Source organism: Triticum dicoccoides, chromosome 3B (genome assembly GCF_002162155.2).
Source record: "Triticum dicoccoides isolate Atlit2015 ecotype Zavitan chromosome 3B, WEW_v2.0, whole genome shotgun sequence".
Taxonomy (NCBI): Eukaryota; Viridiplantae; Streptophyta; class Magnoliopsida; order Poales; family Poaceae; genus Triticum; species Triticum dicoccoides.
The window spans coordinates 632,045,199-632,072,040 of record NC_041385.1 but is presented as its reverse complement, the minus strand read 5'-3'; the positions used below and the strand labels follow the sequence as shown (position 1 = coordinate 632,072,040).

Here is a 26,842-nt window from a genome sequence, read left to right as displayed (position 1 = left end):
TAACCTCGGGCCCCCGGACTCGTATCCGGTTGTTGGTCCCGGTCCGCATACCCTCGAGCCAGTCAGGCCAGGTTGGGCTCTAGTAATGGAGTTTACTGCTGCGGACATCTTCCAGCACTCGCCCTTCGGCGACATGCTGAACTCATTAAAGTCTCTCTCTTTGTTAGGAGGCTCTGGGCCGAACTATGTCCGGCCTGAGTGGGAAGCAGGAGAGGAAGGAATTTGTTGCCCACCCACCACCCACTTCATTGCCACGATCGATGATTTAACTGACGTGCTTAACTTCGACTCCGAAGACATCGACGGTATGGACGACGATGCAGGAGATGTACAGGAGCCACCGCTCACAGGGCGGTGGACAACCACCTCTTTATATGATATATATATGAGGGACATTATGAACGAAACCAATGGCGACGAGGCAACGGAGGATAACCCCTTAAAGGGAAAAGCAAAGCATGGGCGTCTTCGACGCTGCTCCAAGCCCCGCCACATCAATACCGGCCCCGGATATGAAAGCAATGCGGATGGTGCCGAAGAAGAATACATCCCTGATCAGCCAACCTTCAAACAGTCCGGACCGGCCACGGTGGGATACTTGGAGAGGGAAAACTATACACCCCCCTCCGAGGACAAGGTAAGCCTCGGCAATGACGAATTCAGCGTGCCTGAAGATCCAGTGGAACAAGTTCGCTTCAAGCGACGGCTCGTGGCCGCGGCAAGGAGCCTGCAAAGGAAGCAAGAGCAGCTTAAAGCTGACAAAGATTTGCTAGCGGATAGGTGGACCAAGATCCTGGCCACCGTAAAGTACGAACTCGACCGCCCTAACAGAGGGCATACGTGGCACAACTGGCTACATCAACCTAAGCAGGAGAACCAAAGGCACACAACCCGATGTCCACACACCACTATGGTCCAAGCCAGTAAAAAGGATACATGAAGAGGCATCCTAAAGCCTCGGCGCAGCGGTCATAAACGTCAAGCCAAGGAAGTTGGTGCCAAGCCCAGCAACTCCCAGTCCGGTCAACGGACAAAGAGCAGCTCAAGCCTATCCGGACCGAGCCACATACTTGATCAACCATGTGAAATTCACGGTACTCCTAGAAGGACGGCAAAGCATACCAATAGAGAATGCCGGATCCTCCAAGCAAAGCGACCGGTCGTGTGCCAGAAACAATGATGGGAGGCGTCTAGTCAAGAGACCCCCCCCCCAGAGCACAACAGTACGACCGATTGTCCCCTATCATACAAACCACAACAATTCAATTGCCGTACCCCTAGACCTCGTAGTCCAGGGGCTCCATAACACATAAAGCCCCAGCGGGTATGAAACCACGAATAACACCTTCTATAAGATGTCAGGGGCAAGGGCCAAGTTCATTGGCCCACCGCTCTAACGGTTGTTTTCAGATAACCAAAAAATGCCATGTCATTGACGCATTCCCCCCATACGGTAACCCACCATCTGCTAACAGGATGAACCACGTTGACTAGATTCCACGTGGTAAACCATTAGGCCAACACCGGTGATATACTCACGCCTACGTACAAGGCCGAACCCCGCCCCTAAAGCGGAAATCATACAGCCGCCGGAGTAGCAAGTCGTGCACGCCTATCAAAATTTTGATATGACAGCCAACTATCCGGACACCAACTGAGGAGTCTGCGCTGCTTCACGGTATAGCGGCTGGGGTCACAAGGGTCCGATCAGGAACCTTTAGACCAACCACAAGAGGACATTCGGCTGCCTCCAAACATTTACCTTCACAAAACTAACTTTTATGCAGAACAGGATTGGTGGCGTTGACACACAAAGACAGGACCATGCAGGTAGAAGGCAGTCCGGATTCACTTTCGATCCACTCACAGCCCCCTACAGTCCGTCCATCTCAGGTTCTGCCAAATACCATCTCTTTTCATAATCATAAATAACACTCATATGCATAGCCATATTATCCTGCTACAATGCGTAGACTTCAATAACATGTACCAGCCGTCGTTTATCATCGACGCCTCTTTGCCACAAAACGGCAGCCACGCTTCGTGTTACGCCCGGTTATGCCAGGGGCTTCACAATACGGCAACAAAGTTCGACCACCTTTTCAGTCGCTCGGCACCCCAAACTTATAGCACTATATGCATCAGCTCCGAATCATGTCTTGGGTCATTGGTTGGGTTTGCCCGGCTCCCATGTTTTGGTACCTTATGTTCTGTTTCGTCGGCTAAGGTTGCGCTGGGAGAACTACTGCGATTGTGTCCCGGTTCAGCCGGACAAGCACCTCAGTAGAGAAAGCCGAAAACCGACTGTCATGATGTAGCGAGAGCTGGTCAGCTGTTCGAGAGGTTGTAAAATCCTTAAAGATTTATTCCGCATAACACCATCATAAATGCAGACTGCGACGAATCGGTCTTCCGATTAGGCGCCAATAGAGCCCCTAGTTCGGCCTTCCGAACACTAGGGGCTGCGCCGACCATACTCGAATTCCTATAGGCTAAGTGAGAGTGGTAAAGCCCTATAGTCTGATTGCCTGGTTTGTGGTGAGAGACACCTCCTCACAAGGACCCAACCATGGGATAAAGAGTGTTCAGATATATCCTGAACACCCCCGTATTTCTCACGTGGGGGATGAAGCCGACGACTGGCCAACTCTCAGAATTTACATACAATAAATAGCCGCACAGGAAGAACATACGTTCAAACAAAACAGGCAATATATAATAAAAGTGCCATTATCCCATATTACAAATATTGGCAAGAATGCCCTCAGGGAAATATAATGTCTTTGATGCACTTATCCGCCGCCAGGCGGGACCCCTTCAGTACACCTTCATAGTACAGTTCGGGCTTGCGATGCTCCTTACCCTCCGGTGGCCCCTCAGTCATCAGCTTCTCCGCATCAAGCTTCCCCCAATGCACTTTTGCATGGGCAAACGCCGTGTGCGCACCTTCTATACAGACTGATCGCTTGATAGCATCAAGCCGAGGACAGGCGCCCACAATCCGCTTTACGAGTCCGAAGTAACTTCTTGGAATTGGCTCTGCAGGCCACAGCCGGACAACCCGCCTGGTGCAGTTCGACCAACTGCTTCAGTTGATCGATAAAAGGCACCGGATAGTTCGGCGCCAAATACTGCGACCAGAAGTTCCTCTCCGCAGACCTCCTCTCCTCGGTCCAGTAAAATTGGGCGGCGTCTGATACGCTGCAAGGCAGATCCGCAAACACCCCTAAAAAATCAAGAATTCAGCTTGTCGCTTAGAGTTCTCCCAACTATCACGTAATAATGGCCATAGATACAACATGCCTTACCAGCCTCAACTTTTCGGGCCTCCTGAATGTCCCGTACAGCACCTCGGGCTTCTTCTTGAGCATCTTTCGCGGCTTGGAGAGCTTGGGCGAGTTCGGATTCTTTCCCTACTAGACTCTGCTCCAAGCTCTCGCTTTTCGTCACAGCCTCCTGGAGCTCCCGTTCAACTGTGATGACCCTGGCCTCGTGTTCTTCACGAAGCGCCTGTTTGGTAGCAGCCTTCTCGTTGGCATTAGCCACAACCTTCTTCAGTGCCTCATATTTGGCACTCTCTCCTAGGGCATACAACACAAATACTTTTCAATAGGCACAATTATTCATTCATGCCCAATGCAAGACAATGTTTAAACATACCTTGCTTCTCCACTAATTGCTTCTTCACACGGCCAAGTTCTTCCTCGATCCGTTCCAGGCTCTGCTTCAGTTCGGACACTTCCGCATCATGAGCGGTCGTCTTCTCCGCAGATACCTGTTTTCACACAAAGGGGTATACATCATTAACAAAGGTTCCCACTACAAAAAGGGTTTGACCCCCTGCCCGGCTCTCTTTTGCCGGACAGTGTATCAGGGGCTACTACTTATATTATGATGATTCCTCAAAGGTTTCTTAGAAACCATACCTCAAAAAAATTTATAAGGCCAAGACAGGACTCATTCAGCCTGCTTTCGACAGACTGAATCTTTCCAACCACCGCACCCATGAGGGTCCGATGTTCATCGATGATAGACGCGTTCTTTAACGCCATCGATAGACCGCCCGACAGCTCTCCGTAGGTAGAGGTTACCAGCCGAGCAGTCAAACCTCCCCCCATTGAGGGTAGTCGTTCGCCCGATCCTGGAGCCTTAGAGGCCTCGAGGACTTTATCCGGCTGTGGTCCGAACCCGAGATTGCCCCCATTGTCGACACGTCGTGGGGCCGCTGCCCCCATGTGTCCGGCTCCAGAAACATGCCCCCCTGCTCTGGGTCTCTTTGAGACGACACCTCGATGTCGCGCTTGGGCTTCAGAAAAGGAGCCCCCGGAGGCGTCTCGCTTGCCACAGCATCCGAGCTCAACGAATCCTCCGACGAGGACTGTCCGGCAGGAGACCTCGCCGGGTTGTACGAGATGTGGTGACAGTTAAAACTATTGTACCCAGACGACCCTGGATGCATAGGCGCATTCGGATTTCGGTTACTTACGATTTTTCCAGGGGCTGAGCCTTGGGATCCTACTCCGGGCTGTTATCGGCAGCCGGGGTGGATGCCTCTGGATGGGAACCTCTCCCCCTCTTGGGCGATTCGTCCTCCAGGGACGGGGAAGCCGCACGTTTCTTCCCGCCTTCAGAGCGAGGCTCGTCCTCCTTTGCTTCCTCCTCTTCATTTTCAAAAGAAGGAGCATCGCTGGAGCCTTCGGATTTAGCGTCCGAAGCCTCACGGCAACGGAGACCACTCCGGGTCTTCTTGACCTTCTTGTAGGCCTCCTTCTTTGGCGCCTCGTAAGGCGCAGGGACCAGCATCTTCGTTAGAAGAGGTCCGGCCGGTTCCTCCGGCAGCGGGGCCGGACAATGCATCCGCTCCACCTGCTTTATCCATCCCTGAAGTCACGATGAAACACGATTAAAATGTCTCCCTCATGACATGTTAGCTGAAGCATGGATGGACATGGCGTGGCTGTAACTTACCGGGCTTGCAGAATGGGATAATTGATACCCCCGGTCCTCGGCAGAGTCCGATCATGATTTGCCGGACTTGAAGAGCACCTTCCAGATATCCTCGTGGGAGGAATCATAGAGCTCCCGAAGGGTCTGGTGCTAGGTTGGGTCGAACTCCCACAAAGTGCAGGCTTGACGCTGGCAAGGGAGAACCAGGCGAACTACCATCACCTGGACTACGTCGACGAGTTTGACGTCCTTGTCAACCATGCTCTGAACGCGCGTCTGGAGGAGTGACAGCTCATCGGACGAGGACCAGTTCGGGCCCTTCTTGGGCCAGGACGTGAGCCGAAGTGGAGCTCCGGATCTGAACTCAGGAGCTACAGCCCACTTTTTGCCGCGTGGTTCAGTGATATAAAACCACTGCTGCTGCCACTCCTTGAAGGAGTCGTTGAAAGTGCCCTTCGGCCAAACGACCTTGGGCATCTTGCTCACCATGGCGCCGCCGCACTCGACGTGTTCGCCACTCACCACCTTGGGCTTCACATTGAAAATCTTTAGCCACAGGCCAAAGTGAGGCGGAATCCAGAGAAAGGCCTCGCACACGACGATGAACGTCGAGATATTGAGAAAAGAGTTGGGGGAAAGATCTTGAAAATCAATCCCATAGTAATACATGACTCCACGGACAAATGGGTGGAGGGGAAACCCGAGCCCACGGACAAAATGGGGAAGGAACACGACTCTCTCGTAAGGCTCTGGAGTAGGGACGACCTGTCCCGCCGGTGGGAGACGGTGGCCAATCTTCTTGGCCAGATACCCGGCTTCCCGGAGCTTCTTGATATCCTTCTCCCGGACGGTAGAGGCCATCCATCTGCCTCCTGCTCCGGATCCGGACATCTTTGGAAAACCTTTCTTCAATGAAAAAGAAGAGTGCTTGGGCGTTAGGGCTCGAGCAGAGGGGAATGAGTTAGCGGAAGGAGAAGGCGTGGGTAAAGAGCAAGAGACCTTATCTCTTTATAAGAGGTGGTAAAAGCTTTTTGCGCCTCTCCACTTGCCTGGTGGAACCCGCTCACCTCCCACTCGCCGCGATTAGCGGTGCGGTTGGGTTACCCATACCCGTATTGATGAGAATCCCGTGATAAGGGGACACAATCTTTGCTTCGACAAGACGTGCCAAGGAAGCCGCCTCACAATATACGCTGAGGCTGGATGTGGGAAAACGGCTCGGATAATGACCCGACCTTGATGACATGTCTCACTGTCTAGAAGGTTGTCAGCAGAGTACATTTGTGAAATGTCATTCTCTCTACGGTGGTATGTGAAAAATCATCTTGCAGATCCGGACACGGTCTACGTGTTCGATAATTACCTTGGACTATTCGGAGAAGGAACCTGCCTTGCAACGCCGAAGACAAGACTGCGTGCCGGACTCATCTTCATTGAAGCCTGGTTCAGGGGCTACTGAAGGAGTCGTGGATTAGGGGCTATCCGGACAGCCGGACTATGTACATCGCCCGGACTATTGAAGCGTAAAGATACAAGACTCAAGACTTCGGCCCGTGTCCGGATGGGACTCTCCTTTGCTTGGAAGACAAGCTTGGCGATCCGGATATTATATTTCCTTCCTTGTAACCGACTCCATGTAAACCCTGGCTCTCTCCGATGTCTATATAAACTGGAGAGGATGGTCCTTAGAAGGCCGATCACAATTACAATCATACCATCATAGGCTAGCTCTTAGGGTTTAGCCTCTACGATCTCGTGGTAGATCTACTCTTGTACTACTCATATCTTCAATATTAATCAAGCAGGAAGTAGGGTTTTACCTCCATCGAGAGGGCCCAAACCTGGGTAAACATTGTGTCCCTTGCTTCCTATTACCATCAGGCTAAGACGCGCAGATCGGGACCCCCTACCCGAGATCCGCCGGTTTTGACACCGACATTGGTGCTTTCATTGAGAGTTCCTATGTGTCGTTGCTTCGAGGCTTGATGGCATCTTCAATCGTCAACAACATGGTCCAGGGCGAGACTTTTCTCCCCGGATAGATCTTTGTGTTCGGCGGCTTCACACTGCGGGCCAATTCGCTTGGTCATCTGGAGCAGATCGACAGCTACGCCCCTGGCCGCCAGATCAGGTTCAGAAACTTGAACTACACGGCGGATATTCGCGGAGACTTGATCTTCGACGGATTCAGCCCTGTGCCAGGAGCGCCGGACAGTCACGACGAGAACGTCTTAGACCTGCCGTCGGACAATGCTCGGGACATCACCCCTACAGCAGCGCTGGATCTAAATCCGGAGCAGGTTGCATTGCCTAAGGACGGAGGGCTGGAGCCCGACCGCGGGCCGCACGCTCATCGGCGGGGGAGTCGAACATAGGTCTCACCTTTGTTGAGGCCTGTAACCTCGGGCCCCCGGACTTGTATCCGGTTGTTGGTCCCGGTCCGCATAGACAAGTGGAAGTGGATACTCTAAAATGCGCAAGATAAGCGTGAGTGCTATGGATGGCGTTCTTGTAGGGAGATGGGAGCAGATCCATAGTGGTGTATTGATATGGTGAATATGTGGACTCGTGTGCGCCACCTCAAAAAAGTTACTTGCAGTTGTAGTTCAGGATAGCCACCGAGTCAAAGCTGGCTTGCTGCAGTTAAACCCCACCATCCCTTTGTTGATATTGATGCATATGTAGCTAGTTCTGATGTAAGTCTTGCTGGGTACATTTGTACTCACGTTTGCTTAATTTATGTTTTTGCAGAGAGACTTCAGTCTTGCTAGTAGTTCCGCGTGGACTTCGACATTTAGTTTGTTACCTCAGCTACGATCTTGTGCCCTCGGCAGGATCTTGTAGATAGACAGTCTCCTTAGCCCTTTTCTTTTGTAGTTGTCTGTACTCAGACATGTTGTGCTTCCGTTGTTTGTATGCTCTGAATGTTGGGACATGAGGCCTATGTTTGTAATACTTGGCTCCTCGGAGCCTATTGAATAAATAATTTGAGTTGTAGAGTCATGTTGTGATGCCATGTTGTATTTGCACATATCGAGCATATTGTGTGTATGATTATTGAAATGCTTGGTATGTGTGGGATCCAACAACCTAGTTGTTTATTGTTGGTAGCCTCTCTTACCGGGAAATGTCTCCTAGTGCTTCCACTGAGCCATGGTAGCTTGCTACTTCTTCGGAACACTTAGGTTGGCCGGCATGTGTCCTTGTTTGTTCCTGTGTCTGTCCCTTCGGGGAAATGTCACACATTGTTCCTTTAAGTCCCTGTAGCTTGCTATGACTTGTGTTCATACATTGTTGATCGACACGTTCGTCGCTCGTCATGTATGCATGTCCATGTAAGTTAGCGCCACCTTGGGTTTACGACTAGTCATGTCAGCCCGGGTTCTTTGTCATATGGATGCTAGCGGCACTATCATATACGTGAGCCAAAAGGCGCAAATGGTCCCGGGCCAGGTAAGGTGGCACCCGTGGGAATACCGTGCATGAGGCCGCAAAGTGATATGATGTGTTACATGCTAGATCGGTGTGACTTAGGATCGGGGTCCTGATAGTTTTGGTATCAGAGCCTGACTGCCTGTAGGATTACCAAGCCAAACTGGTCAAAGTTGAGTCTATAAATTCTTTAGTTATATAAGGGAATTGTTTGTGATTGGGAACGTAAGGCTCTTTTTACTCCTTATACGTTATGAACTTCTGATCCGAGTCATCATGTCTGTTCTACGGGGTTAAGAAACTAGGCTTTCCCTTCTTTCTATCAGGATCACGTGTTACTAATCTGTAGACTTATAAGATTGTTGGACTCAAGCCTCAGTTCAGTTCCTACCACTTTCGTGTGTTCATAACTGGCCTCAGAACCTTGATATTGTGATGCTAAGTGGTTATGCCACCATTTTACAGGATGTCCCAAATCCTTTGAGCATTTACAACCGTTATGCTATCCTAGTCGTCCCAGGTTTCTAAACAATCTGATGCATTTGCAAAATCCTTTTCCTCTGGTTTTGATGTTCCTTTAGGCCAGATTAATCACACTAATTGCTGAGTTGAGGTACTCTATTGCCTCGACATATATGTTGGAGTTATTATTATGACCCTAGGTGTCTAGAGTATCATCTAGTATTCTAGCCATGTTTTGTGTTCCCAGTGTGATGATTCTGGCCATCATTCTCGAAAGTATCCCGTGATGCCATTTAGTAGTAGGCATTCTATTCCTGGGTCTTGAACCCAAGATTCACCTTACTTACCTCGTGTTGATAGTGTTTGCTCATTCCTTAGGTTATTAGTAACCTTTGCGATAGTCCTCGAGGTCCGTGGTAAATCCTTCTTCCAATACCATGAACCAATATGGCAGAAGTTCTGGAAGCAAAAGAGCACAACAAGAGTGCTCTCGATGAGTTCCACATTCTACATTGTGATTCTTCCAATCCATCCTTTCTGCATGGGTTATCCAGAAGAAATATGTTGAACTCGTTCGACATGTTAAGCTATGCATCCACAACTCAGAAAATTATGTTCTTTTGAGTTGTCCCTCTTTAATTGTTTTCTGGCCCTCGTCTATCAATAGATAGTCAAGAGTATGCGAGAATTCATTCATCGATGCCTATCACTCTTGTGGTCCGTCAAGCCATTCTATCCTGGAATGACTAGGAGAAACAAACTCCAGTACCTCATCCATATCTAGGATTGGGTCAAAGCATTTGTATTCCGCAGATTAAAATGCCAACCCAGTTTTTGTTCTGTTCTACCTTGGAGTATTGCCATCTTATGTCAAGAATGTCATGGGAATTGCACCAACTCTTATGAATCCTTCATGTAGATACTTATCGGCATTATTATTCATTCCTCGGTCCCTGTGTTTTTGTGACCGGAATGCCGACAAGTGAATCATGATGTGTGAAATCAATACTCCTAGCAACTTCGTTGCTTGGTAGTTAAAGAATAATAATTCCATCCTTAGCATGTTGGTTATTGAATCATCATTCTAAGACTGATTGTGCTACCTAGTCCTTATTCCGGTGCACCCTTCGATCAATGAGTTAGGAATGTGTCAATCCCTCGCTCTTTTGATCATATCATCTTGCCCTGAAAAGCAAGATTGTTCTCGAGCTTAGTAACATATCGGTGGTTCGTGATTTTCCGAATATCTTCTCGGAAGTATCACCAGATTGTCACCTGACTGCTATGTTGAGTTTCTGATCAAGTTGGCTTTCTTGTAAACCACCTTTTTCTCCAAGAATCTGTGTCAAATACCCTGAGCAAGTTGGAAGATAAAATTTTGTCTGACTCAGTTCATTCCAAAGAGATATCCTTGTGTGTGTGTGTGTGTGTGTGTGTGTGTGTGTGTGTGTGTGTGTGTGTTGAAGAAAGATGATATCTTCAGCGATTGGTCCTTGTGATGAGCTGTTGGATCTATTGTCTTATCGAAACTTTGATTTGAGTATGGGCTATCCTCAAATCAAATCAGAACAAACGATGTGCGTAAGGTTGCCTTACTCTTGGTTGATCCCTCGAGCATACACCATTATATCATTCGGTCTGACCAATGCTATCACTTGTTCACATAATTATGGGATTCCATCTTCATGGAAACCTGGATGAATTGTTGTTGAGACCATCGACAACATCTTTACCTCCTCCATGATTTTGTTGAACATTAAGCTAGTGTTGGAAACTTTATAAGCATTGCCTTCATGTCCCGTTCAAGAAGCATATGTCCGGATGAAAGATGTGACTTCCTCTAATTCAAGTGCATCTAATGCAAGTTTCCGCCATGGATTCGAGAAAGTCAATGTTGCTTCCTTTGGAATCATCCCAAATCGGTCATGCATACGTGCAAAGTACTCTGTTGTTTGGAGATTTGCAACCTTCATTCTATATGTGTCCCTAGCACACCAAGCCACTAATTGATTTGTTCAAGGAGAAGAAGTTCCTTTCTAAGAGCTAACCCGGGCTTAATTAAGGACTTCATTATCCGCAATGATGGTTCCCCACCTAAACTCAGTAGTGTTTCATTGTAAGACTACTATGTGGTCATGCTTGTCTGGGACAGCGTGTTCACATGTATGTAGCAGAACCAGCTCATGTTTTGGAGCTTGCTATCGCAGTTCATTCCCCGAGAATCTCGCAATGACATCTTGTCGATTTGTGTTGCAAACTCTCATTTTCTTTCTAGACTTGATGAGTCTGGAATATTCTGACACCAACCAGATCTGAATCTCAGGCAGATATGATGGTTGGAACGTGTCCCAAGAACTATAATATTGGTCTCTCTGTAACCCGGTAAAGTGGATGTCGTGGCCAACACACCTAGCTGGAATACCTATTATTGTAGTATCTTGATTGAGGGAATTGGCCACCTCCCCATAAGGATTTCGAAGGATTTACTCCCTAGTTGTTCCTTATGGATTTTTGTGTTCCCGAAGTCCGACCTCTTAATTGATGCTCTAGATATCAAACCTTATCTATGAATGGGTTACGCTAACACATCAAGGAGAACATTAGAAGCGGAGTGCTAAATGTCTCTCGGTTGATCATCCAGATTCTATTTCCTTGGCCTCGCTAAGGTGAAATCTGAGAAGGTGTTATCTTCCTTTGCATCTGCATCGTCCATCACCATTCATCATGGTAGTATGTTGTGTTGCCAGGATCCTTGACACGGATATTGGTAAAACCTTGATGAATATGGAAATGCTCAAGTTCTTGAGAGCACGCGCAAGCACTAGGTTTTATCCTTGGCATTAATTGGGATTTGCTCCCAGTTTTCTTCGGTTATGCTATAACCACTCCAACAGTGGAATCACTCTCTACCGTTGAGTTCTTTTCCCAGTTACTAGAATCATTCTCAGCATTTGCATTTTGTTCCCAGCTTGCACCCGCCTTTGTGTCAGTTTATCCTGGGCCCTATCCTTTCTCGATGATAAGTAGAAATCATCCATCGCGTTGTCTTCAACAAGGTAGTCCACATCATCCATTCGAGTCCAGATATGCCATTCCTTTAAACTCTGCCAAATGATTGTTGGTGAATTGCCTTAGGCTGGTATAAAGAGTTTCAATGATCCATGTATCAAAAGTAATTCTTTTTGCCACTTAAATGATAATTCTACGAGTCACCTTCCCCGAGGTGCCTCGTTATGGTATCATGACAACTCAACTCCTTGCTATGTTGACAACCATTCACCATCCTATTAAGTGTGGGATTGTTGCCTACCTAGTGAACCTTCGTCATCTATTTCACTCCATCCCTCTAGATGTATGCCTCGTGTCTCAGCTCGAGATATGTTTCAATGTCTCACTCCGTGAGTTGATCCTGAGTTGTTCGATCTTCGATAAGATCGATCCTCCTAGAGTTTTTCCTTTCCTCTCGTTGTCATGTTGGCTGGAGTTCTCAAAGAGAGACATCAAGACAAAGTTGGTGATCAAATCAATGATCTTATGAAGTGCAACCTGGATCGTGAAGATTATGTTAGTTTGCGTCCCCCCCTTCCATCTTGCCCTGCGCTTGAATCTCAGGACGAAATTATTGTTTAGTGGGGGTGAGTTGTCACATCCCTAGTTCTGGTAATGTCTAGTGCTAGCATCTGGTGTTGCATCATGTTTACTTTTCCCAGAAACATGGAAATGGGGATGACAGAAACCCCCGGCACCAGCTAATCCAACTAGGGTTACTAAAATACTTTTTCAATAAACCAGAAATGCCCTTCAAAAATGTTCATCATATTTTCCTTGGTCTAGAACCTCTGACAAAAATGGTGCACACTTTTCTAGAACATTATAAGGTCACTGGATTAAATCATGCTCTATTTGCATTTGGGAATTTAAATGCTATAAAATATTTTAAATGCCCAAATAATAATAAACTAAAATGTTTACTATTGGAAATATTCCAAACAGTGGGCATGAGCAGTATCATGATTTTTGAGTTAGTTTTAGCATTTTTAGAAAAGCCCTAAAGCTACAGAAGAAATAGAAAACAGAAAATAAAAGAAAAGGAAACTCACCTGGGCCAACTTACCAGTGCAACCCACCAGAGCCAGCCCAGCAGCAGCCCAGCCCACCAGGCCACCCCTCCTGTTGTCTTCCTCCCCCTCGCCCCGAAGCAGCTCGGTGGCGAGCGCTGACATCTCCGTGGCCTCGTCCCTGCCTGCTTTCCCCCTCCCCGACCCTTCTAGCGACACCACGGAGACGCCCCGTGACCCCTCGCTCCTCTCCCTCACTCTCTGCTCTCTCCCTCACCCTCTAGCCCCTTCCCCGAGCTCACCCGAGCGCGCCCATCGCTGCCGACGAGCACCACCGCGAACACCGACCTCCCCACGCTCAGCTAGCTAGCGCATGAGCTCTGCCTCGCCGCTGCGCATCTCTACACCGAGTCCCATGAGCCCGGACGCCCTACGGAGATGCCTTCGAGCTCATCTTCTACCTCAGACCCACCGGCCGCCGTCGCTCGATTTGCCACCGTCTTCGCCTCCGCGGGACCGCTGAGACCGTCCTCGACCCTGCTGTGAGCTCCGCCATCTTCTCCCCTGCTCCCCGTGCTCATACGCACCCTCTAACCGCCCGAGCCATCGGAGCCGAGAGCTCCTCGCCGCCGTTCATGGAGTAGTCATGGCCCCAACTACCGCCGCACGTTTTTGAGCCGGCTGCTGTGCTCACCGTGCTCCCAGGAGACGACGCACCCACCCACTAGTCCTACCGTGCACCGTAGCGCCATCTCGAATCACCTCCAAGCTCCAGCCGTGACCGCGAGCTCCGTTCCGGCAAGCTTCGGCGCCCCCGCAGCCACCCACCTGCCCCTTTGGATGCGGGAGAGCACCGGCTACGCCCTAGTGATCTCCGCGCATCCAGCCGCCGCCTGTAGCGCAAGTCCGGCGAGTTGCCACCATGGTTTTGGTCATCATCGGCCAAACTACGGCATGCCGACGTGGCTCCGTCATTAGGCGCTAACCCAGCCAGCTAAGCACCCCACATCCACTGAAAGTGGGCCCCAACCACTGGTCAAACCCTAGTCAGTGTTGGGTTTGACCGGGAGTAGCCCTGTATCACTGACGTATGGACCCCACACGTCAGCTTTGACCTGGACTAGCCCGTTGATCTGCTGACATCATGATGATGTCATGCTGATGCAGGAAATAATTTCTGTATTTAAAATAATTTAGAAATTCCAGAAAATAGTCTAAAGTTCAAAAATTCATAGAAATTCAACCATAACTCCAAATGAAATAATTTATATATGAAAAATGATCAGAAAAATCCAATCTATCCATCTGTACTAGTTTCATGCATGATAAAGCAACTTAACCTTGCTGTTTATGTCAAAACATAATAGTGGACCTAATAAGCTCATAGTTAGAATTTGAACTTAAACCTTTGGTTCAAAATAACTCAAACCCTTCTGGTTTGAGTTGCATTAGCTCAACCACAACATATTGCCATGTCATGATCATGCTACATATTGTGCATTGCATTGATTGTGTTTCCTTCTCTGTTGTCGGTATCGGTCCCCTCTCGATAGACGTGGTTCCGACGATGAGATTGATGACACTGATGAAGAGCTATACTATCTTCAGAAGTGCCAGGCAAGCTAAACCCCCTTGTTCATCCGATACAATCCCACTATCTCGCTCCTGCTCTCTTTTACCGCATTAGGACAACAACGATTCATCTGTTACATGCTATAGTAGCCGAATCCCTTTCCTTTGCATGACCTATCATTGCCACAGTAAATAGATGAAACCCAGTAGCATGAGTAGGATTGTTTGAGCCCTGTTGTGCCTACTCATTCATGCTTGTTTGTCATGCCTGCTACTGCTTAGAGTTGAGTCAGTTCTGATTCACCGGGGATGAATTCGAAAGTTGTGAACATGTCCTACTAAGTGTGAGCTAAGTGTGTGAACACGATTTGGTAAAGGTACCGGTGAGAGGCCATGTAGGAGTACATGGTGGGTTGTCTCATTGAAGCCATCCTCAGGAACTGAGTTCTGTGTTTGTGATCCATGAACAGTTACTACCACATGTTGGGACCCTCTTGACTTATTAACCGCCCCTATCCTTTGTTCAGGAGTTGCAAGTAGTTTCTGGTGTTCGTAGTATGCTGGAGGCCGTGCGTAGTGCTGACCCGAGGGATGGGCAGTGATGCGGTAGGCACACGGTTGGGTATGTCGGGCGCCTGTTTGGTGTCACGGAACCCTATACACATCGTTCGGGGCCGTATGTGGAAACCTCGGCCGGACTCCCTGTGGAGGAACCTGAATAGGCGATAAACCTGGACTAGGGACTTGTGTGGTTAGTCAGGTCGTGGCCGACACCCTCACTGGGCTTCCCCTTGAAGGTTGTCGGTACATGTCGTGTAAACAACGATAAGTGGTGAGAGCGTGTGTGAAGAAGTACACCCTTGTAGGGTTAACATCATCTATTCGAATAGCCGCATCCGCGGTAAAGGACCTCTAGGTTGCCTATACAGTTCATAGACAAGTGAAAGTGGATACTCTAAAATGCGCAAGATAAGCGTGAGTGCTATGGATGGCGTTCTCGTAGGGAGGCGGGAGCAGATCCATAAGGGTGCATCGATATGATGAATATGTGGACTCGTGTGCGCCACCTCAAAGAGTTGCTTGCAGTCGTAGTTCAGGATAGCCACTGAGTCAAAGCTGGCTTGCTAACGTTAAACCCCACCATCCCTTTGTTGATACTGATGCATATGTAGCTAGTGCTGTTGTAAGTCTTGCTGGGTACATTTGTACTCACGTTTGATTAATTTATGTTTTTGCAGAGAGACTTCAGTCTTGCTAGTAGTTCCGCGTGGATTTCGATGTTTAGCTTGTTACCTCAACTACGATCTTGTGCCCTCGGCAGGATCTTGTAGATAGACAGGCTTCTTAGTCCTTTTCTTTTGTAGTTGTTTGTACTCAGACATGTTCTGCTTCCGTTGTTTGTATGCTCTGAATGTTGGGTCATGAGACGTATGTTTGTAATAGTTGGCTCCTCGGAGCCTATTGAATAAATACTTTGAGTTGTAGAGTCATGTTGTGATGCCATGTTGTATTTTCACATATCGAGCATATTGTGTGTATGATTATTGAAATGCTTGGTTTGTGTGGAATCCGACAACCTAGTTGTTTATTCTTGGTAGCCTCTCTAACCGGGAAATGTCTCCTAATGCTTCCACTGAGTCATGGTAGCTTGCTACTGCTCCGGAACACTTAGGTTGGCCGGTATGTGTCATTCTTCGTTCCTGTGTCTGTCCCTTCGGGGAAATGTCACACATTGTTACTTTAAGTCCATGTAGCTTTCTACGACTTGGGTTTGTACGTTGTTAATCGACACGTTCGTTGCTGGGTCATGTATGCATGTCCCTGTAAGTTAGCGCCACCTTGGGTTTATAACTAGTCATGTCAGCCCAGGTTCTTTTTCATATGGATGCTAGCGGCACTATCATATACCTGAGCCAAAAGGCACAAACGGTCCCGGGCCAGGTAAGGTGGCACCCGTGGGAATACCGTGTGTGAGGCCACAAAGTGATATGATGTGTTACATGCTAGATCAGTGTGACTTAGAATCGGGGTCCTGACAAATGCCGCATATAGGAAGGTATGGTGGACTCATATGGAACAACTTTGGGGTTTATGGAAGTGGACGAACAGGCAGTATTCCCGCTTAGTACAAGTGAAGGCTAGAAAGAGACTGGGAAGCAACCAACTAGAGAGCGATACAGTCATGAACATGCATTAGGATTAACCAACAATTAGTTCAAGCATGAGTAGGATTTAAATCACCATGAACATAAATATCGTGGAGACTATGTTGATTTTGTTTCAACTACATGCGTAAATATGTGCCAAGTCAAGCCACTCGAATCATTCAAAGGAGGATACCACCCTATCATACCATATCACCACCATTTTAATAGCACGTTGGCACACAAGATAAACCATTATAAACTCCTTACTAATTAAGCGTGGCATGAGTAAGTATAATCTCTAATTGTCATTGCAAACATGTTTCATTCATAATGGGCTGAATTAGGAATGATGAACTAATCATATTTACAAAAACAAGATAGGTCGAGTTCATACCAGCTTTTCTCATCTCAATCACTTCATCATATATCGTCATTATTGCCTTTCACTTGCACGACCGAACGGTGTGGATAATAATAATAGTGCACGTGCATTGGACTAAGCTGGAATTTGCAAACATTTAATTCAAAGGAGAAGACAAGGTAATATGGGCTCTTGGTTAGATCAACAATAATGCATACTAGTTGACCCGTTGCGCCAAATGGCGCAGAGACCTGCTGAAGACATGTTGTCGATGAAAATAGTTTCATGCTGCAAGAACCTTCAACTAAAGCCATGTTCACGATGAAAATAGTTTCATTTACTAAGGACAGGCCATGTATATACAGTAGGTTTAGTTGTGGTCTGCTAAATCCATATGCGCCTTGAAAAAAAAACATGGTTTAATTTGCAAAGCATCACGTGTTTCAAGTATGAATAAGAACTACGAACTCTTTTTGTGCGATTCAAACACATTTCCAGAGTTTTTATTTCTTAGTACATGTTGTCTAAAGTAACATTTGCCCAGAGAGAGAGAAGCATAACCCTCTCTCATTATGATTATTATTAAAAGGTATTAAATTCGAAATGCTCATTTAACCTATGAAGGACAAAAGTGTTCCACCGTTTCTGAATGATGAACTAAACTAAATAAGAAATATATGCAGTAAATTCATTCAAAATAGAAAAGGGATCTTACATCAAATAAGGCATTACAACAAACATGGTGTTATCTTAGTAAAAGAAATTACATCATTAGAAGAGAAAAGGTAAGAAAATCAAACATGAGATTGAGATTAATACATCTAGGAGGAGGTCGTAGACATCGCTGTGACCATTTTGCGGCCTGAGGAGCAAGGATCTATGGTTTTATATGCCTTGTCCGGCTGCTGGAGTAGATGACATGGAAACGTTATCTCTACCATCTTGACGGCTTAGACCCAGGGAGCCGGATGTTCATCTCGGCCCTCCCCAGCTTCCATCAATGGATTTTTATAGTCAGGATTAAAGACTAAGAGAACCTATGCATGTTCAAATATGTGAGTAGCATATACAATACAAATCAAGAAAAAGAAAAGAAAAGACCACAAACATTACAAAAACACAAGTGACTCATTATTCAAGAGAACTGGCCATTGACAATTCAGTTACAATTATCGAAGAGAACTGTAAATTGCTAACTTAATTACATCATTCTTCACATAAGCTTCTCACCGAGGAAATTTCTTGATTGGAAGGTCACATTTCAATCCATTGCACTTATAAAACCCAGTTGTTGTAATTTAAATTGCAAATTAATCATCAATAATGCACAATAATTTATGTCCCACAAACGATTTGGAGCCTAAGGAGGAGAAAATATCAATGCAAATAAATACACACGTAGTAAGATGCATTGCAATAGTCATATTACTTGAATTTATAAGCTGACCAGCAAAATCAGATCAATCATGCATAGTACACAAAAGAGACAAAGCTTTAGTCATAATTGGTGCTTAACCTTCTTGCTCCTGCTAATGATTTTGGCCATGAAAGCATCAGAGTAAGGGGAGGAAGAACAGGACGGCGCCTGCCGGAAGTTGCCGATGGGTGTTGACGGCCTGGCCAAGCCATCTCCCTCCATGATAGGTGGCAGTCGGCGGAGAGGTGTAAATATGACGAGATGTGAAAATAAGCTCGAGGAAATTAATATGGACCAGCAAACTGACAAAAGCAGAATATAACATAATTATATTGCAGAGTGTACCGGTACTGAGATAATTATATTCCGGATTAAACTAATAGCACAACAATTTATAGGGTTAGAATGCAGTGCACATATATATCTTAGTGGCACAAAAACTATTTAGCCAACTTCACTAACAATGTAAAAATTGGCTTCAGTGTACTAACATAGTTATTTTGAATATAAGCAATCAACCACGAATTTAACATCAGAGATATCTGACCATTTTAAGTAACGAAAAAGAGCCCAATAACAAGATAGCACAACATGGAGAGCTGCATTGACCAGCCCCTTTTAAAGAAAGGCTTTAGGATCAGAAGTTGTGTAGTTGATCAACTTGGAAATATAAAAGCATTTCCTTCAGATCAGTACAGCACCTCCGACAAATGCAATGTGATAAGAAAGCAATGAACATATACACAACTCCACACTTAGTTTTGTATGTAAAAAAGAAAGCCATGGCAGATGTTTTTTTTGGATCATAGAAACCCAGCCTGAATACATCTGAATGATATAATCAATTTTTGAAATGTTTGGCAGGCACAAGAAAAACACACGAGTAAAAACAATACTATATGATTGGTATCTGTATTTGATCCACCTGGGTACATGCACATCCTAAAATCAAACTGGGATTAGTCCACCAAAATTAAAGCTTGTTCAGAACAGGGGGTAGCATCTGTAGCTAACAAGATCAACCATCAATGAATTATCTAAGTAAACGCGGCCAATAATCAAGCAAATAAACTGTAATCCCATCCCAGCTAGCAATATAAACAAACAAGGGATAGCATATGTACTTAACCAGATCAACCATCAATGGATTATCTAAGTAAAACATGACCAATAATCAAGCAAATAAACTATAATCCCATCTCAGTTAGGAATATAAACAATTACACAACAATCTAGAATCACCTGATTCTTCTTCGGCTGAACTCTACCGTGTAGTTCATCATGCCCTGCAAGATGGAGAACACAACGCAAAGGCCAGGCTCCGTGAGCACGATGTCGGACGTGAGAAGATGTGGATCCAACACAAAGAACTAAATTAACCATCCAAACAAACTTTTCAATTGTGTGCTTGCATAGGAAATAATGGTCATAATGGTGCTAATGGCAAGAAATTGCCTACTTGTTTAAACATTACTACAATCCTCAGGGGAAATCATCTATGTAGACCAAAAAGATGAAATAATGGTTATCCTTTTTTTGCGGAAAAATAATGGTTATCCAGTAGTGCTAATACAGAACAAAGGTTTAAACGAACAATAGGAGGTGATTGGGAGGTGATTGCTTACATATAAAACACGGGGAGGTGCTTGCTTGCTTCACCTCACCTGAACGGCCCCATCAAAAGGAAAAAGGAAAACAGGCGCATGAGCCTGCATTGTAACATAGGAGAGCAAGCTTGAGGCATAGAGAAGAAAAGCAGAATTATATGGATATTTGTGTCAAACCTCCCAGCCATAAAAAAAGTGTCAGACGGAAAGCACTACTAATTATACATCTAATCATACATGTACCCAAAGAAAAAGTTGTGTCTATATTCAATGAAAAGAACTGAGCATTTTGTTATAGTATAAGAAGAAAGATATTAGCATGTTTACAATAAGAAAGTAGAACATGTAGTCACGTCACATGGGAAAACTATGAAGTCGGTTTCTAGAAAAGATTGCGATATAGAGCGTCATTGTGACAACCTTGCTCATATGTTTCTAATAGTACAGAGTATGTACCTGAAACCTATTTCCTTTGATCATGATCTTTCTCTCCAATGATGTGCTCCCGTACAGATGAACCCCTAAGCTAAAGTAAGTGCATGCAATTAAAATATAACCTCTTGAGTTACAAAAGAATCTGCATTTGAATAACCCAGTGGTTATATTCTACTTAAACAGGGAACTGTATGCATGATAATTTTGTAAGAATTGCCGTGAGAGAGCAATGAACAATTATATTAGCAAATTGGGTGGCATCTCTGAACTACAACTATGTACAAACAAGCGACAACCAACAAAGGAAGCGGATGCTGACAAAAATGACAAACCTAGCGCATCAGGGCCATACTTCTTCGAGCCCCACCTTCACGCTGGCAGAAATGACAAACCAGAGTAAAACTCAGCAGCAGGAATAAAAACTGAAGAAAAAGTATGACACAAGCATTTCATCAAATAGCTTACAGACAACTATGGGCAGAGCCATTCCACCTCAGTGTTGAAGGCAAGAACTCCTGGAAAGCGGAATGCAGAAGAGATCACAAACCTGCACATGAACAAATCGAAGGTAGCAAGGTAAATACCGTGAGGAACAAAATGACCAAGAGGAAGGGGAGCAGGCAAGGAACCAGAACCTTAACTGTGACAAACGGAGGCAGCAGAGTAGCGCTGCAGAGGATGGTGTCGAGGGGGTCCGTTCCTCATGATGTCAGACGTGAGAAGATGTGGATCCAACACAAAGAACTAAATTAACCATCCAAACAAACTTTTCAATTGTGTGCTTGCATAGGAAATAATGGTCATAATGGTGCTAATGGAAAGAAATTGCATGTGGAACTGAACAGTGCAGACCAAGGCATACATTTCATTCACTTTGAATATAGATGAGTAACGAAATAAAAAAAACAAAGAGCTATGGAAGCACTGACCTCGGGTGGTGCCGCCCTGGTGCTCCTGGCTCCGGTACTGCACGGCCATTTATGGGTCTATCTTCCCTGCAAGTACAGGTTAATCAGATTAATGTCCAACAGCAGAACAACCCAAGGCAAGCCAAGAACATATGTGGCGGTCGTGATAAATGTTCTTCTCTGGATTTGACGGAAGGTGTGCAGTGGAATATTCACCAGGGAAATTGCTGCCGGAGTACACAGTGAATATTCAAGTAGCAAGGTATTCATGAATACACAGTGAATACATTAAGAAAAAAAACTTGCATCCATCATGCATCATGTTATTACCTAGCAAATACACATGCACACGTACACCTAGAAAGCATAGAGTTTACAATACACACTGCAAGCAATTATATAGCAAAAGTTCACTTCTGAATCTTGGGAAACAACATAAAGAAATCATATTAGTACCTAACAAATACACATGTACATGTACGCCTAGAAAGCTTAGAATTTACAGGACACACAGCAGGCAAATATACAACAAAAGTTCACTTGTGAACTTGGGCAAAAAACACAAAGAAATCATATTATTACCTTTGGGATTAGGGAAGGCGAGAGAAACAGGAAACACCATGTATATCTAGAAAACTTTGAGTTTACAGGAACTTGATAAAGAACTTCTGAACAAGGCTGCTTACTTGCATTTCTTGCACATGTCCGCGTAGTGATAGAACTACGACATGCGGCATCACACAGATACACTTCATCTTCTGTTGCAATGACAGCTTGAAGGAAACGACACATAAAAGCGCAATCTTATGCATAGAATAACCTGACAGAAAACAGAGACAAATGCAGGTATGGTTATCTATTATGCCGCTGATAAAAAGTAACTAAAACACCAATAGAAGAATAGTGCCTTACGTTACCTATAAATGCTTCTTCAGTAGAGAGCGGAGCAGCATCTACTTGGCTTTGGTTGTGATCGCAGTGGTCCTGACACCAGCATTGGCCCTGACTTTCAGAAATTAGTACTGAGTAAGCATTTTGTTGTGCATGTTAGAAATTTCAAATAGAACAATCAACCAACCATTGGATTTGAATGGATGTCCATTGCGTCAGTAAGGAAACAATGCGTTGCTAAGGAAAGGAAAAACACAAACCTTGACGTGCCAAAGCAGCAGATGATCAACAAGAAGCACGTCACAAACAGTAGAACCTGCAAAGTAAAATAAAATGATAGAAGAACATGGAGTTAGCTAGTATACATTTCATCAAATAGAAAATATGTAGGGCAAGCAGGTGGGGAATCACAAGACAGTTGATACAGCGAGCAACCCAAAGGCAACAACAACCCGACAAATGGTCATTGCTATGTTGTCTGCACGGTCGGGCAACAAATCGGCATGAGGGAGAGGATGACGCGGGGGTGGTGGGATGAAACATACATATGATGGATACTTTATTGGTCAATATTTGTAGGTTGTCATGCAACTGTTAAAAAATACTCCACTTGGTTATTAGTTTCCAACTAAATGGAAGATACATGACACAAATATGAAATGTTGGTCATCATGTATGACTAAATGGAAGATACATGGAAAAAAAATGAATGGAAACATCAAGCCATTCATATCCATTAGAGATCGAAATATATCATGCACGAAAAAACGGAATTAGCAGCGCTATCATCACTCTATTTTGTTTGCAGAAATCATGCCAAATATAAAGATTTTAACCAAGAAATTTCATAATTCAGATCATCAAAAACCTCAAAAAATACATGCAAACAAAGTGCAGATATGGAACCACATGTAACTACTGAATCTTTTAGAGCCTAGTTCTCTGCCAAAAAATAGCTATCCTCTGTGCCAAGCTTAGCAAATCTCGGTTCAACAACAAAAACGCAGTCTTAGTGGAGAAGGGGTTCAAAGTCAACTTGTGTTTTATGTCAAAAGTAAGACGAATAAGTTATTGGGGATATGAAGAACATAAATAGCATGGGAAAAGATAATAATGGTAGGCGCACGACCCTTTGGTTCAGGTAGGAATATTTCGATCTTAGGTTGTGTATCTTCTGAATTTGATTTCAAACGGCTGCCCCCATTCAAATCCAACCATGGCATGAACGATGTGTCGATCCCAAGCATGTCAAAGACACCAAACTGTTTTGTCTCCTGCCGAAAAAGAAGACTGAGCAGACCGCATCAGCATATCAATCGACCGTTCCAGGAGTGAAACCACGAACCTGCGGGGGTCATGAGAGGGGACGTACCAGAGAAGGAAGACTCCAACAAAGAGAAGGACTATGGGTCTGTGGCGGCGGCAACATCACACAAGTCGGCTGGTCTGGCAAATCTTCACCCCGTTGGCGCTCTCCATACACGGTGGGTCCATGGTCCGCGGGGAGGAGTCGGGGCAATGGCGAAGTGTTAGTTGCGGCACATCAACCCGCTGCTCCAGCTGCGCGGCGAGCTGGTCTCCGCTCGGTGGCAAAACTGAGTACTCCATTCCACTTGGACTGTACTGGCAGTATGGCCTGAATACACACAAATGAGTTATGTAAGACACAAAGGCAATTGTATTTTGTTATGCAACATCATTTACCTAGCACAAAACATTTTAAAAAGTGCATTCCCGTCTTTCCATCAGCACTTATTTACCGAATAGGAATGTAAAAGCTATATTTAAAATGGCAGGGTCTTAATAAAATACAATTAGATAGAGCAGCTCAGATGAATCAATAACATCCCTGCTTTTATGAATCCAATTCTTAGAACTCTTTGTATATTGCTATCTCTATCCAGTCTAAATTCGCAACATCATCTTGCTAAGTAAAAAAATGATTGGTCCTAAGTATACAAAGCATATGAACCAGCTTGAACTATTCAACCACCCATTTTCATTTTCTGAACTTAATCAAGAAAAGTGGCAGCATAGAGCTAAAATCCCAAAATAATCACATGGTCAGGTCAAAGAAAAACTATGAAGTTGCAGAAGAGCATCGTCTCCTCATGCCTCGTTGCCTGTGAAGAAGATAAAAGGGAAGGGTTTGCGAACACACAACCATGGCATATTGGCATGCCTCATCGATGAATCAGGGGCCAAGGGGAGGAGGCTGCACAGAGAGAGTAAGAGAGAGATTGGGTGAAGCTCACCTCGGTGTTGGCGGCAGACGCGGTCGCCGTCGCTCCTCGTGTGCGCATCTCCCCAATCCGCGCCCCTAGCTTTGACCACCGCACCCGCTGCCTGCCGAGCCTGCCGTGCCCGCTGCCCTCTGAGCCTGCTGCACCGCGTGTGGCACTCACAGACGCTAGCCGTCGCCGTGCATCAGTCATAGCACCATCGAGACGCTCGATTTCCCGGCTGGAAGATCCGGCCGCTGCCATGGGGCCCAAGCGACGGAGATGGTCGGCTGTGAGGACGAAGGAGGGAGGAGGAGGGAGGGGGCCGACAACGCAGGGAGAAGAGGAGGCGTCCGACGCGAGACGGGAGAAGAGGAGGCGGCCGACGCAAGACAGGAGAAGAGGGGCGGCGACATGGGAAAGGATGGAGCGAGCGGGGAGGAGAACGAGGTGGAGTGGGCGCAGGGCTGGCGGCTAGGGTTTTGACGCGCGGGCGGAGGGGATTGGCAAATACCTCGGGGACACGAACAAAGTTCACCTAGCCAATGAGCGAGCGAGACGAGCCCACCCGTCATTGGCTAACGGAAACAACCGTGGGGTGAAAATCGAGTTTCACTGGAGGTGAAGATCTGACGGTTCAGACGCGCCAGAAGCTAGATCGGACGGCCAACGAAGGAGTTGATCAAGGGAGCATCCTGGAGGTGAGTTGGATAGCCTCTTTTTTGTTTTAAATGAGAGCCACTCATCATTTTTATCATGGTCTTCTCCTCTCGACCCCCAAAGAAAACAAAAGAATTTCAAAGAATGCGAAAAACTATTTACACGGGAAAGCTCCCAACAAGCATAAGAAGAACGAGAAATCTTGTTGGGATTTCTTTTTATATTACTACTACAAGTATGGAAAGTAAACTAGCTAAAAGCTACGACTATTTTTTTGGTTTTTCTCAAGGTTTTTCATACACACAAGAAGAAAGCAAGAAAAGAAAATAAACTAGCATGGATAATACAATGAAAAAATATGAACACCGACAACTAGAATGAGTGTGTGAACATGAATGTAATGTCGGTGAGAAATACGTACTCCCCCAAGCTTAGGCTTTTGGCCTAAGTTGGTCTAAGACCACGGCTGGCCTGACGGATATCTAAAGTTGTAGTCGGGGCTATACTGAGATGCAGCAGCTACTGCCCAAAGGGCTGCAGCATGGAGGCGAGCAACCTCCATCCTCCTCTCATATTCGTTTGCCTCATCTCTGGTTATAAAACGTCAACCATTTGCCTGAAAGTTAAAGAAGGCCAAAGCAGGAAGAGTAACATGGACAGCACGACGTCTGTCAAAGATTAGTCAGTATTGGAGGGACTGTTTGTTCCTCTCAAGAAACTAATGGCAACCGTAGCATTATAATCTAGAAAAGCAGGTGGCAACTCAATATCTTTAGCATTAGATGTAACCTCCGTTCAACAATGGCCCCCAAGTTATATCGTTTATCACCTAATACCGCACTCTTAAGGACACTAAGATCTGGGACGCACATGTGGCTAAGTTCATCCTTACCGTTAATGCGTCTACCTATAAAGAGAGCAAAGTAATGTATGGTAGGAAAATGAATGCTCCCTATTATACTTGTGTAATATTTCTAGTTTCTCCCACAGTGATGCTAGCAAGGAAATCATTATATTCAGATTTGTGAGGTTCACTAAAGATGCCCCACTGTGGGATTTTGCAAGCAGTGTTAAAATCTTCAAGGTCCATGGTATAGAGGTCAAATAAAACAGTGTGAGTGTTGCGCTTAGTATTGACGACACTTATCTGATACGAAGTCCTCAAGATCAGCATTACGCACATACTCATCAAATTCATCCTTGAAGCCTGCTTGGATCATAAATTCATCCGACAGCCACTCGCAAGGCCGCACTAGAGCTTCCCTTCGTGGTTCAAGATCCGGCTCACGTATGGCAAGACTTAGTGCTTGCATTCTTGAAGAACCACCTTGGTACATTTTCTTAAACATTTTTCTTCCTCTGTTTTGAAATTTTTAGTGACTCAAAATAGAAGTGAATCGAACTCAACAAGATTAATAGCAACTACTCCCACAAGTGCCTAGAGGCTATATCATGCACTAAAACTACTATGGACCATATAAATTTGACATGCAAGCTCAAGAACAGGGTCACCTTAGCAGCAAAAATTTGCAATAAATAAAGCACTAGAACAAAAACTAATTGGACCATTGGAGGAGTCACATACCGAAGAACAATCCCCCAAAGCAGTTTTGTGAATGGAGCTTTGAGCAAGGAGATCAAAAACGGCAGCAAAACGAGCAAGAACACGAGTTTGAGCTACGGGATGATTTTTTCTGGAGGAAGATGAAGTGTGTGGGTACTG

At 45.6% G+C, this 26,842-nt stretch overlaps 1 long non-coding RNA gene across 19 annotated transcripts; it reads right to left on the bottom strand.

Moving 5' to 3' along the window:
• Positions 1 to 17,653: 17,653 nt before the first annotated feature.
• Positions 17,654 to 24,958, bottom strand: LOC119277525. 19 transcript variants are annotated; one of them, XR_005137188.1, is made up of 14 exons: positions 24,493 to 24,958; positions 23,610 to 23,873; positions 23,367 to 23,527; positions 22,498 to 22,553; positions 22,264 to 22,348; positions 22,033 to 22,166; positions 21,074 to 21,433; positions 20,904 to 20,985; positions 20,771 to 20,812; positions 20,460 to 20,529; positions 20,022 to 20,105; positions 19,639 to 19,682; positions 18,496 to 18,612; positions 17,654 to 18,016 (listed from the first exon to the last, which is right to left on the bottom strand). It is a non-coding gene; the product is annotated as an uncharacterized LOC119277525 (long non-coding RNA). The 19 variants fall into 19 exon arrangements; XR_005137173.1 differs by having other exon boundaries at positions 18,496 to 18,698; positions 24,493 to 24,956; XR_005137177.1 differs by having other exon boundaries at positions 18,496 to 19,682; positions 21,080 to 21,182; positions 21,368 to 21,433; positions 24,493 to 24,953.
• Between the last annotated feature and the right edge of the window lie 1,884 nt (positions 24,959 to 26,842).